The sequence below is a fragment of the Thalia democratica genome, chromosome 9 (assembly GCF_965202585.1).
Source record: "Thalia democratica chromosome 9, ktThaDemo2.hap1.1, whole genome shotgun sequence".
NCBI lineage: Eukaryota > Metazoa > Chordata > Thaliacea > Salpida > Salpidae > Thalia > Thalia democratica.
In genome coordinates, this window is record NC_139173.1 from 26,199,099 (window position 1) to 26,212,096 (window position 12,998).

The following is a 12,998-nucleotide window of genomic DNA, read 5'->3' on the forward strand; positions in this document are numbered from 1 at the left end:
TTGCCCCAAGGGTTTTCTTCAGTATCTAAAAGCACAGCGGTGCAACAACAAAATCAGTACTTTTTCAAAAGTGTTCAATACAGTACTTTAAAATAAGGAGCAGTTTAATATTAATAATGTTTTTTACGTGTTTTATACAACTACTATAAAACAACATACTTATCAAGCAAATATGGTGTGTGTACGAACTATTTTGTACTAACTCTATATTTTAACTAATTAAATATTCAACGACTAATATAATTTTACAATGTTTGTTAAAAATTTATAAAATTTCAGAAAATAGTTTAAAAAAGATGAGAACATTTATCCTATTGTGTGTAGTAGCCCTTCTGCTCATTCAAGGTAAAATAAACAATAAACTTTTTTTTATTAATTTTCAGTATTTAAAATAACACAAGTGACTACACAAACTTTAAACATGAAAACGTAAAAACACTTTAGCGTTTTTATGGTGAAAAAAGTAAGTTAACGTTTTACTAAACTAATAAAAAACAGTTAATGGAAAACGAGGAAAAGGTCCAAAAGGTCCAAAAGGTCCAAGGGATGAAGAATGCTTGCAACAATGCCAAGAAACATGCAAAGATGATCCTTGTCACATGTGCGTTATGAACAACTGTGGTGAGAAATATATATGTAAAATTTAATCACAATTGCAAAATGAGTATATGTAACTTGCGTTCGTGCGTTGAATTGTTGTTTCTATATATCAAAATTAGGTATATATTAGTGTACAGTGATAATGAACATAATTCAACAGTTTTTTACAAAATGTAAAGATCAAAATAAATAGTACATATGTTTCGCATAGCTTAATGCTATAATCTTCAGCTGTTTAGAATTCAAAAAGAATAACACAACTACACAAAAAACATCATTATGATGTAGTTATGAAATTTTGTTCAAAATGCAATCAGTTTAAAAGTTAAAATTTGTTTGAAATAAAACTACAAATAAGCGACTACTAAACTTGAAATTTCAAAATTATAGCATTAAGCTATATGAAACATATGTACTATTTATTTTGATCTTTACATTTTGTAAAAAACTGTTAAATTATGTTCATTATCACTGTACACTTATATATACCTAATTTTGATATTTAGAACATTATTATTACTTTAATCTTTGCGTCTTGCAAAAAAAATTAAAATATTGTTAATGTACATTAATGTTTATTTGTAAAAATTAATTTTGGTTTTATATTAACTTATTTTCTAGCTGTAATAAGCTTTAAAAAATTTTCATGTTAAAAGATTATTTAAATTATAACCGTATTATTTTTTTTAATAAAAAATACCTTAAAATTTCTTAACTTTATTATACTTTTGAATTAAAGCGAATCACATAAGTTATAGAATAATCTTAAATAAGTACTTTACATAAATGTTTAGAAGTTATTTTTATTTTTATACGAAAATTTATTCAAAGTTATTAATAATGTCTTATTTTATTTAGTATATGTTGCTAATGTAAACTTTAAATAAGCGAAAAGTTTTAGCATGTAGAAACGTTTTTAGTGGGCGGGCCATATCGACCAGAAAAAAAGTTTTGCGGGTCGAACTCGGTAAAAAAAATAAAATTTTGATAAATTTTGCTATTAAACTTCAGAAACATCTATTCAAAGTTATAAATGAAACAAAATAGTTGTTTAAAAAGCATTATTTTTTTCAAAAATTTAAATTAAAATCATGTTTCATAATATGTTTTATTATAAATTTAAGCTTTATTTGAATATTTCACGCTAGTAGGATTTGGGCCAGATATTTTGTTTGGCGGTCGGATATTCGCCAGTGCTTTTCTACTTCAATAAGACTGTATTAAAACTATCTTTAGAACTATTTAATAACACAAATACTAGAACTTTATCAATTCGAGAATAAGAAACTTAAAAAGTTTAAATTAACGTCGTTATTTTATTTTTCTACCGTCAATTTAAAAGTTCTACTTTGTCCTTTAAAAAATATTTGTTACGTATTTTGTGCTAAACACTAAAAATTTGTTGTTATCAAAAAGTTTTTAATCGTTGTGTCATATAATACTAGTAAACATAACTAAATTATAACAACTTGTTTTTTGTCCAAATGAGTACTCACATAACTAACAAAAAACATTATTTTTTATATTCTCGACACGTTTTAAAAAGTTGAAAAACACTCTAGACACAACGATATGAAAAAACTTCGCAAACTTTTTTATCTTAAAAATTTTCAAATTGGTTGACTTTCAATGACAACTTTCTGTTCACGCGGTAATTTTTATTCAAAGTATATGGTGGACCTAGACCCCGTAAAGGTTGCATAAAGGACAACTGCGGTGACGTGTGCACACTGAAAAAGGACGAGTGCATGCCGAAGTGCGCAAGGGAATGCAGACCGAGCGTGAGTTGAAAAATTTGTATGTTTTTTTATTCAAATATATTTTATAAAGCAACTGGTTCTTTCAAGCTTCGTAGCTTTTACTTTACTCAATTTTGCCTCCACCACAAGTGTAAGTAACACAGTTTAGTTGAAACTTACAGCTAACTTCTTTTTTGTAAAATAAATGTTTTTTTTTTTAACTTTGTTTGATTGTGCCTCTGCCATAAGCATAATTACTTATTTTAAATAATTTTTTTTTTGCAGAAGGACGATTAAAATCGGTGATGAAATCTCGTTGCGAAAACTTATTAGTTTAAAAATTCTAATAAAAGTTTTGTTTCTTCGATTTCAATTTTAAATGTAATAAACGTTTGAAAAATATTTGAGTGATTTATTTCTTTTACATTAATATATATATATATACTAAATACGTTTTTTTTAATATAAATTGCTTATAAACTTAAAGATAGACTGCCTAACTTAAAAGACAAAAATATCATTGCTATATAAAAATACAACCATCAAGTATCACAAAATACAAATAAAAACTATATTTAGTTAAAATTTTACTCTCCACTAATTATTATGTTACAGATTTAAAAAAACTACATGAAGCTTTTATAACCCTTGTTATTTTAGTTAGTTTCTTCAAACACTTTTATGAAACTTAAATGATAAAAAAAATGTTAAAAGGTTTGCACTAGCAGTTAAAACTTTGACCTGTTTTTTTTTATAAATTAAGTTATCGGCGTTAGCTACAAACCCAAGTTTTACTTTATTTCTTCGATAAGTCAAATAAAACCGTTTTTTATTTGTCTTTATGAAACTTTGTTTTAGATTAAGGTTTGAAAACTATTCCAGTTATCGAAAATACTAGAAATTTTTCTGCTAAGTTGGCTCGTTTAATAATAATACATTGAAAAGCTATACAATAAAAATTAAATAAAAACTTTAGGTTGTTGTGTAATAAGCAATAATATACTAAAAATAAAGTTTAGCACATTTCGAGTATTAGTTATGAAATTGCTGGATTTTGTTTGGTTTCTACAAGTTGTTTTCAAGTTAAAAAACAAACCGTTGTCCACAAACTTCTGGAATTTCGGATGTGGCCTTGGGGCAGTAGGTTGTCCGACCCTCGGTTAGATAATTATTCTTAAGCAGCACTGTAAACTCTTAATTTTAAAATATAATTGGGCTAACTCAACTGATAGACAACTAAATTTAGAAAAAATTACTACCTTTATAGAAAAAACTACAATTAACTTTTCTATCATCTAAAAACTATATCAAAATTTGTTCTACTCGGTTACAAAAGTTGCTTTTTTAGTGTTTTAATATGACAAGATTTATTTTCATTAATAAAAATTTATGAGAATAACACTATCCTATTGCTTTTTGACTGTAAACAAATCATTGGTAGGTAGTCAAAGACAGTAAAACTTGGGCGACACTTAACGGTAAAATATTATGTTCGTCAATTTTCCTATAAAAATGATAGGAGAGCTATAGATAGCTAAACAAAAAAGTTTTTGAGGGCGGTTTTAAGGTCTATATACTTTATTTATGTTTTCACATAAACATTTAAATTGACTGGTATAAAATTTTATCATAAAACCTAAAACTTAAATTTTAACATAAAAACTCCCAATATGTGTTTGAATATTTTTTTCAAAATTTAATATTTTTTCTTAATTTTACGTTACTTACACTTTCGTTGTAATTTTTATAATGGATGCACCTAAGTACTTTGTTTATAAGAACATTAAGCTCATTGATTTTTGTTTTACTAGTTTTGCCCCAGCACAACAGGCCATACCTTATATGAATTATAAAATGTAAATTTAAATTTGAGTATAAATATTTTCGATTTAAAAAGTATATAAAAGACCAATTGACTTTAATAATTTACTCTTTAAAATTTCAATGTTTTTTGACCAATTTAAACTACTATCTTTATTTACTTCTAAATCAGGGTTTCTCAAAGTGGGCCATGACAGATACTCAGGGGGCCATGAACAGCAAATGGGGAAGAGGGGGGCCATGAGGCCATAACTTGAAACTTACACTAGATATGTTTGAGTTGCAGATGAGGAGAAAAAAAAAGGTATTATGTGTATTTTATGGTAGTTTAGAAACTTACACTAGATATTCTTGAGTTGCAGATGAAGAGCAAAAAAAAAGGTCTTATGTGTATTTTATCGTAGTTTATGAATGATTAACTTATATGTTGAAAGGGCCCATTGCTTTTTCAAACTCTTTAAAGGGGGCCATTTGAAAAAAAAGTTTGGGAAACCCTGTTCTAAATACTATAACTTTTTACTTTTTTATAACAACTTTATATATTTTGACTTCAAAGTTTATACCTTTCTTGAAATCTTTTTTAGCTGGTATAACATTTTATACAAATATTAATTTATTTAAATACTGATAGATATTGCAAAACGGTTTTATTTTTGTAGTGTTTTAATTATAAATGTTTTTTCAATATAAATATTTTAAAAAATTAACTAAATAAAGAAGCAAAAGAGTTTCAAATAAAGCTCACATTTATATTTTTCGAGTTTTATATCTATTTTTAAAAAAAACTTTATTGCTTGTCCTAAACTTATACATTAACTTGTAAGTTAATACTTAAAGTATAAAAAAAGTACAAAACAGTTATAAATTAAAGCGTAATCCTAATCTGAATATTAATATATAAAATTATGTATATAAATAAACTCAAACTTGGTTAAATTTGAGAAATTGCATACAATCTGTTTAAACCACAAACTTTTCAAACAAATACAGTAGAACAAGTTTTTCTACATTAATTCTGCACAACATGACTTTTTTAGGTCAGGTCCAATCTTACCAGTTGTTTTAAGGTTCGTGGTTAATGAACAAGTAGAGCTTTAACTGTAAATTTAATCTTTTTTTTATAACATTTTTCAAATTTAAGTCGTTTTTAACGCCTCAAAACGTTTTTGCCATTCCTTAAGTTTCTAAAAACAAAAATTTAATGTTTCAAAACTTCCCTTAAATAAACAACTTTTATTTTTTATTCTTCTTAATTTGTTTGACCTTTAATAACTTCAAAGTTGAACTTTTATTCACAAGTCAAGATAAGAGCTAACTAAAATCAATCTAGTAGTAAACGTGCATAAAAAAATAAATTAATTTTTTTAGTATGTTATAAAAACTATTACTTAATGTTTTAAAGTTTCACAATTGATCCTCACTAAACATAATAACATTATCTTTAAAATATAATAGAAATAAACAGTAGAATACGAACGCTTTTAGTAAAAAAAATATCTCTTTTAAACTTGTCCAAAAAATAACAACTTTTGTTGATACTAACACAAAATTTTGAAAACAAATAAATTTACGAGTTTTTGGTATCATTTCAGCAAGTTTATATATTATGTTTCTTCATTTTTGTTATCTTTTTGAAGTAGTTTCGATATGTGCAGTTCCGATGTTGTGTTATTACGTTTGAACTATATTTTTTAAAGTAAATTAAAAACAGTAAGATACTATTTAAACAACAAAAACTTTACTAATCTTAATTTTTTTTTCTTTTTTTTTAAGTTAACATACTTTATTATAATTTCGAAGATTAATGATAGTTCGTAATAGAGGTTTCGTAAAATTGTATAAAAACTTGCTAAACTTCACAGTAAATGGTTGTTATAAAGTTTAGTAAATATGCATGTTTATAAATAGCTTCGAGAAAAAATATTTACATGTTACCTGTATATTTTTATATTACGTAGAAAATATTAATTTAGTTAACCGATTTACCTATATCTTTGACTTGCCCTTAAAAGTTTTTTCAGTATTGAAAAGAATAGCGCTGAAACGTCAAAATCAGTACTTATTTAAAAGTATTTAGTACGGTGCTTTAAAATAAATAGAAAAAAAACGTATTTAATTTTGTTTAAGAAGAGTATTGAGCAATTTTTTAGTTGTTGAAATAGTTTCGGATTTTTGAAATTTTATTAAGTAAACTAACCTTACACTTTTTATAAACCAAAATTTCTTAGGTACGCACTGCCGGCTAGTCACCAATAATATATAATCGTTTATTGAACGAAAAACAAGCTTAAATATTTGGTCCAAGGACTCGGTTATCGAGTCGGTTATAATATAGAATTTGTTAGGTTGGGTTTTGATATGGTTAATAGTGTTTTTAAGTATAATAAACTACTAACGGCTATTTTAAGTATTACAGACGTTCAGATGAAAGGCCAGATAAATCTAATATCAGTATTATCAAAATGGTTACAAGTGCTATGTGGTTTAAAAATACAAAAAAAAACATGTTGTGAAGTAAGTGAAACATAAGAAATTACATTAAAAAGGTTACCAAAAACTGCTGAATTGAGTCTCGTAGGCACGACAATTAAGTATTCTGCTGACTGTATATTGATATTGCCAAGAAATAGACTCGACGATGTAAATTTCCTCTTTTAATCACAAAAACGTCCTTCTTGAATGTGCATCATTCGCCTTGCCGACTTTGATCGTCGTTTTGTTCGTCTTCCTGCGTCTCGAATCTGCCCAAGCTACGATAACTTTCAAACTCACTCTTCCAAAATTACTTCACGCTTCTTTTTCTCGCTCTTTGTTCTCGATACTAATTGTGACGTCATATAAAACTTTGAAATTCTTCCAGTTTAACTCTTTTGTAATGATTTAATAAGACGAAACAGTAATAGTAAAGACTGTTTTGTTACTGCGCACTCTTTCGCTGTGTTCAAAAGTGCGTACCTGAGCGGCAGGTTACGTTTTTTACTTTACTTCAATCAACAATGACCTATTTGATTAAATTATCGAAGTTTTAGTTTCAATTAAGTAACGATCATCATGTAAACTTGTATTTGGACGCATTCGAAAAACTAGTAAATTTTTGTACAGACTCTCAGATAAAAAAAAATTATGTATCATTTTTTCTTTTTTTATATATTAAACACTAAAGTAATTATCGCTTGTCAAAATTTCGTACAATAGTATAGTAGTATTTTGATGCTTTTAGTGTGCTCTTCTAACCTTTTTTAAAATTATAATATGTAAATCTGCTTTTTTATTAAAATAAAATAACTTAGCTTTACTAAATCTTCTAACATTTAAGTTACAACGTTTAAATTTATAAAGACAATTGATAAATAATTTATTTGTAAGTAGATGAAATAAAGTAGGATGCAATAATAGTAAGAACTCTTAATTTAATATTTTACGTTTTTTTATTTTAAGAAATTTAATTGTTACCTTACTGACTAAATAAAATGACTCAAATTCTTTCTTTTCCTTTAGTTTAATCCTTTAATTTATTTCATTAATTTTATCAGGGAAAGTACAATTTGAACAATAAACTAATATCAAACACAAAACAATAACGTACAAAACTATACTAATTAATCAATTAACTAAATTCAAGCGTAATCAACATAAGTGTAATTGAAAAAAAAACCTTTTAACTAAATAAGGCTAAAGTATAATCAAATTCTTTCTTTTTTATTAATGTATTCAAATGTGTTAGAATGGCTTCTAGTCTTATTAATTCCAAATTATTTAAACATTGACTCATAATACTAAATTTTGTAATATCAAAATTAATTGTTTCCACAGCCAGTATTGTTTACTAAATGTTCAGAGCTATAGCTGATTTTTTCATCGCGTTTTTGACTGCTACGCTCCTTTTGTGTTTTTTGTCACTGATGTGCGAGATAATACATTTTGGAACATGCTCTTTCATTCTTGTTTTTAGACGACGGGAAGTTTGTCCAATGTAAATACTTTCACAGTAGCATTTAAACTTGTAGACTACAAGTCTTTTTTCTTCTGGTAACATTGGGTCTTTTCCTGATCGTTGAAGTGTTGGTTTAGACGTAAAAACAATTCTAGGATTTAATGAAAGTAGGTTCTGTTTGTCATGTCAACTATCTTTTTCTCAATTAGTTTTGACTCAGAACCGACATATGGTAATTTCAATAATATTGGACATTTTCTTAACAGAAGTGGTTATTTGACAAAAAAATCGATAATATTTGATAATAAATTCAAGTTTAAACTTTTAGGTCCGGTTAAAGATAGTGATAAAACATTTAAAAAAAAAGATTTGTACTGTTTTAAAAGGTTTACGAGGTAAAAAGGAAATACAGCCTCTCATTTTCGACTCACTAAAACATATTTGTTCAATACGGCCAAGGTTATACGGTCACCCAAAATTACAAAAGCCTAAGTTTCCGTTTAGACATCTTATCAATGATCTCCTCAGCATAAAACAGCAAAATATTTAAACATGCTATTTGAACCAGTACTGCAGAGTTTTTACCGTAACACAGTTAAAGATTAATTTACCTTTGTAGAAGATATTGGAAAGCTAAACTCTGAAAACACTTTTATGTCAACTTTTGATGTTCAAAGTTTATTTACGAATATGCCCCTAGATTTCAAATTAAATAATCGTCGCGGACCAGACCCGACGCCAGGGTTGCTCTTTGGCCACTTTTACTTTTGTAGGACCAAAATTTTTTTTTGGACTATTTAAAAACACAAGTACTAAGATTAAATCAGTTATATAAGGAGAAACTTAAACTGTTCAAAGGAGGGTCGTTACTTTGTTTTTCCACCGGCAATTAAGTGCTGCCGTTTGATAAAATATTTATAAGAGGTTTCTATTTTATTTTGTTCACGACATGATAATTTAATCAGTTACAAATATATATTTTCATTCTTTATATATTACTAGTAAGCGCAACTAAATTATAACAACTGTGTAATTCGTTTACGTAAAATTACTAATACCACTAAGTATTAGAGAGAGTGAGAGTTCATCAAACAAAAACAAAAATTGCTCAAAAAAATTTTTGGTTGAAGGACCTGGATACACAAAAAGACCATCGATCATCGGTCATCGAGTTGCATACCCAACTTTAATAAAAATTATAATGAGCTAAAAATGAAAAAAAAACTTTACAGTCAAAATTTAAAGTCTAAAACAAAAAATCTATGAAAAATGAGACTATTAAACTTTACAACATTAAATATGTTTCTAAACAAAAACATGATTAAAAAAATTAAGAATAACTTTTATATAATCGTATTTGACATTATACACACATAAAGTATATACTGAACTCTACGTTAAAAGGTAAAGTTTCCATCTAAAATGTTTTTAATTTTTAATTTTATCAATAGTTTTAATAAATAACCTAGATTTTTTTTTGACGTTTAAAAAAAAGAATATAAAATTAAATAAATAAATAAATTTGAAATTTTTAAAATTATTTTTAAGAATTTGGATTCTACTATTAATTTATTTCAACTTATTAAAATAAGTAACAACACAAAATAGAGCTATAACATTTAAAAAAAATATATATATAAAAAAAAAAGCAAAACAAAGCTGTATCCAGTAAAAACAAAAGATATTTTTTTCTTAAAATAAACAAAAAGTATAAAATAAAAATATCCTTTTAACTAAATCTATTAGTTTTTACAAATTTGAATAAACACCTCAATATAGGAGTTTAACTAAACTAAAATGAAATGTAAACAATCACAAAAACACTTATAATAGTTAATAAGTTTTTTGAAAAAAATTAAAATCAATAAATAAAATTAAAAAAATAATAATTATAATATAATTCAACCTATTACTAGTTTCAAACGTTATCAGTAGTTTCAGTTTAAGATTTAAATATCTATTAACTTTCAAATTTTTCTGGCAAAAATATATATATAAACTAATAATTCTAATCACACAGATGAAATGTAGGCAAATATATGAAATTGTTTACTAATTCACTAACAAACTGAAAAAAAAACATATTAAAACTTTCTTTAAACTAGACTGGACTAATGCTATTGAAACCCAATTCATATATTCAAAAAATTAGAGATACCTACTCAGATGAAAGACAAATACTAATCTACTGTTCATAAATAAATAAATAAAGTTCCTGTTCATCTTATGTAAACTCTATTTATTCAGTTGATCATTTAATAAATTATCCTTTAGTTCAACCTGGAACCTTCCAAGATGGCTTTGGTCTTTTAGATTAATAGGAAGATCTGTCCAAAGCTTACTACCTTGATAAGCTAGTAATTTACGACCATTATAAATAGTATTATAAAGATTTCAAAAACGTTTTGAAAAGTTTAAAAATGATCCATAAGAACACTTTTAATATAGCAATGTTTAACTAAGTTACTTCGCTTTTCAACAATTTTAAGCTAACAAAAATATTTAAGCAACCGGAAGTGTGACGTGCAACAGTGGAAGTTGCCCAGTGTGCTGCGAGTACCAAAATGCTTCGATGCATGCCAAGTGAGTTGAAAATTTAATGAATTTTTTAAAGATAAACTATTACTTCATACTTTGTTTTAATTTTATTTAGTTACGCCTCTACCATAGTTATATATTTTTTAATTATAAAGTTTGTTTTTGCAGAAGGAGTATCAATGATGATGAAATCTCGTTGTCTAAACTTATTAGTTTCAAATATTTGATGAACGTTTTGTTTCTCCGATTTCAATTTTAAATATAATAAGTATTTATAATGAAAAAATTTAGTGCTTTGTTAAATATTTTTATAGTATAAAAAATATTTGAATATATATTTGTTTTAGTTCAGTTGCTTATAGACTTAAAGATATACTAAAGAACATAAAAAAAAAGCTACTTTATATTAACTTGTATATATAACTAATAAGCAAAAAAAATATATACATAACTTGAGTTTTATTTAGCACTAGATATGTTTCTATACTTTTGTGACTAAATTATATAAACTTTTACTAATCTTTGATATTCATTGGTAATTTAGTTAGTTTTATCAAATACATTCATGCAATTCTGTTTATTTAAATCAGAACATAGTTAAGTTACCATTTGAGACTAAAATTTAAATGATGTTTTAAAGCTTTTGTTTAATTTTTTCCCATTATTTTGATTCAAATTTCCAAAAAACTTATTAAAAACTCATCGTTTATTTAAATAACTAACGATTTTGAGAGAATAAATGCAAAATTTATTTTCTAAAAATATTTTTTGTTACTTTATTACGTTAAAATTAACTTGACCGATTATATTTAAACCAGGGTTTGCCGAACTTTTTTGCAAATGGCCCCCTTTAAAGAAATTGAAAAAGCAATGGCCCCCTTCAACAATATTACTCATAAACTACGATAAAAAACACCAAAGACCTTTTATTTTTTTGCTCTTCATCTGCAACTCAAGAATATCTAGTGTAAGTTTCAAGTTATGGTCTCATGCCCCCCCCTGTGGCTCCTTTACTGCTCATGGCCCCCCTCTTCCCCCTTTGCTGCTCGTGGCCCCCTGAGTATCTGTCATGGCCCCCTAGGGGGCCACTTGGCCCACTTTGGGAAACCCTGATTTAAACTCATATGTTATCAAAAGTTTTTGTTTATAAAAATTTAAAAACTATTTTTATTTAATGCATTTCAAAAACTTATTTCAACTACTCTTATTCAAATAAATGGAAAGTTCCTTTAGATACAAAAAAAATAAACGTCTACAATTATTTTTTTTAATTGTTGTTATTACAGTATACTACCGCTTAAGTACGCACTTTTTTTGGTACGCATCACGCCTTAAGTACGCACTTATCCAGAAAGACAAAGTAAAGGATATTATACTAGAACTTCAAGAAATTCTAGTTTTTTTTGCCAAAATTTTCAATCATCAAGTTTTTCCAGATTATTTTATGTTTCCAGGTAGAATGGCCAACCTGCTGAGTTAGCCTGATACTTTCACAACTTTTAAATTAGGGTGAGTAATCCTGAGTAGGCCAAGTGGCCTGAGATTGTGACAGTCCTGTTATTAAATGTTAACAAACTAAATACTTATGTTGTGGTTGCAGAAAAGTAAAAAAAATAATGATATTTGAGCTGTAATGCTATAAAATAAATAAATATAGATGACAAAGTTGAAAAAACCTACATATACAAAATAGCTAAGTAATAATTTAACTTAAATGTACATACATTGATGTTTTAAAAATGTTTGGTAAACACAAAGTAGTTTGGTACTTTCCCTCTAACAAAACAAAATGTAGCTTAATATTTTTTTTAAATCATTGACTGACATTGACTTTCTTTATTAAATGTATGTATTAATTATGTAGAAGCTTTTTATAGAAAAAATAAATCATTTTAAAATCTATTTCAAAAATTTGCAAATTAGAATTATGTTTTAAATGTTATTTGAAATAAATGACTTGTTTATTTGGCTTAATTATTTGGTGGCTAGTTGTAAGAAAGAAAACAAACAACAAAATTTCATATTATACTATATCGTCAAAAGTACGCACTACCCATGCTAAGTACGCACTTTTTAGTCGGGTTCAATTTGCGTACTTAAGCGGTAGTGTACTGTACTCATTATTTATGTAAAACAGGTTTTTTCCTAAGTCTAATTGGTTTTGAATAAAATTAATCGATTTTAAGAAACAAAATAAAAGTTATGTGATAGTAAAGGAATACTTTTAAGTTGACTTGATTTTCGAAGAACTTTTTTTGTCGCGTTAAAGTATTAAAGTTTACAAAAGTAAAATTTAAAAATTAACAAGTATTGTGAGTTCAGCACGGACTTTTTAATTATTTGCAAAATAAACGCAGATTTTTAAT

The 12,998-nt window shown here is 26.1% G+C and overlaps 1 long non-coding RNA gene across 1 annotated transcript; it reads left to right on the forward strand.

The window, feature by feature from the left end:
• Positions 1 to 296: 296 nt before the first annotated feature.
• On the forward strand, positions 297 to 2,636 carry LOC145845130 (uncharacterized). Its single transcript, XR_014370309.1, has 4 exons — positions 297 to 345; positions 499 to 621; positions 2,269 to 2,381; positions 2,625 to 2,636. It is a non-coding gene; the product is annotated as an uncharacterized LOC145845130 (long non-coding RNA).
• Positions 2,637 to 12,998: the final 10,362 nt, after the last annotated feature.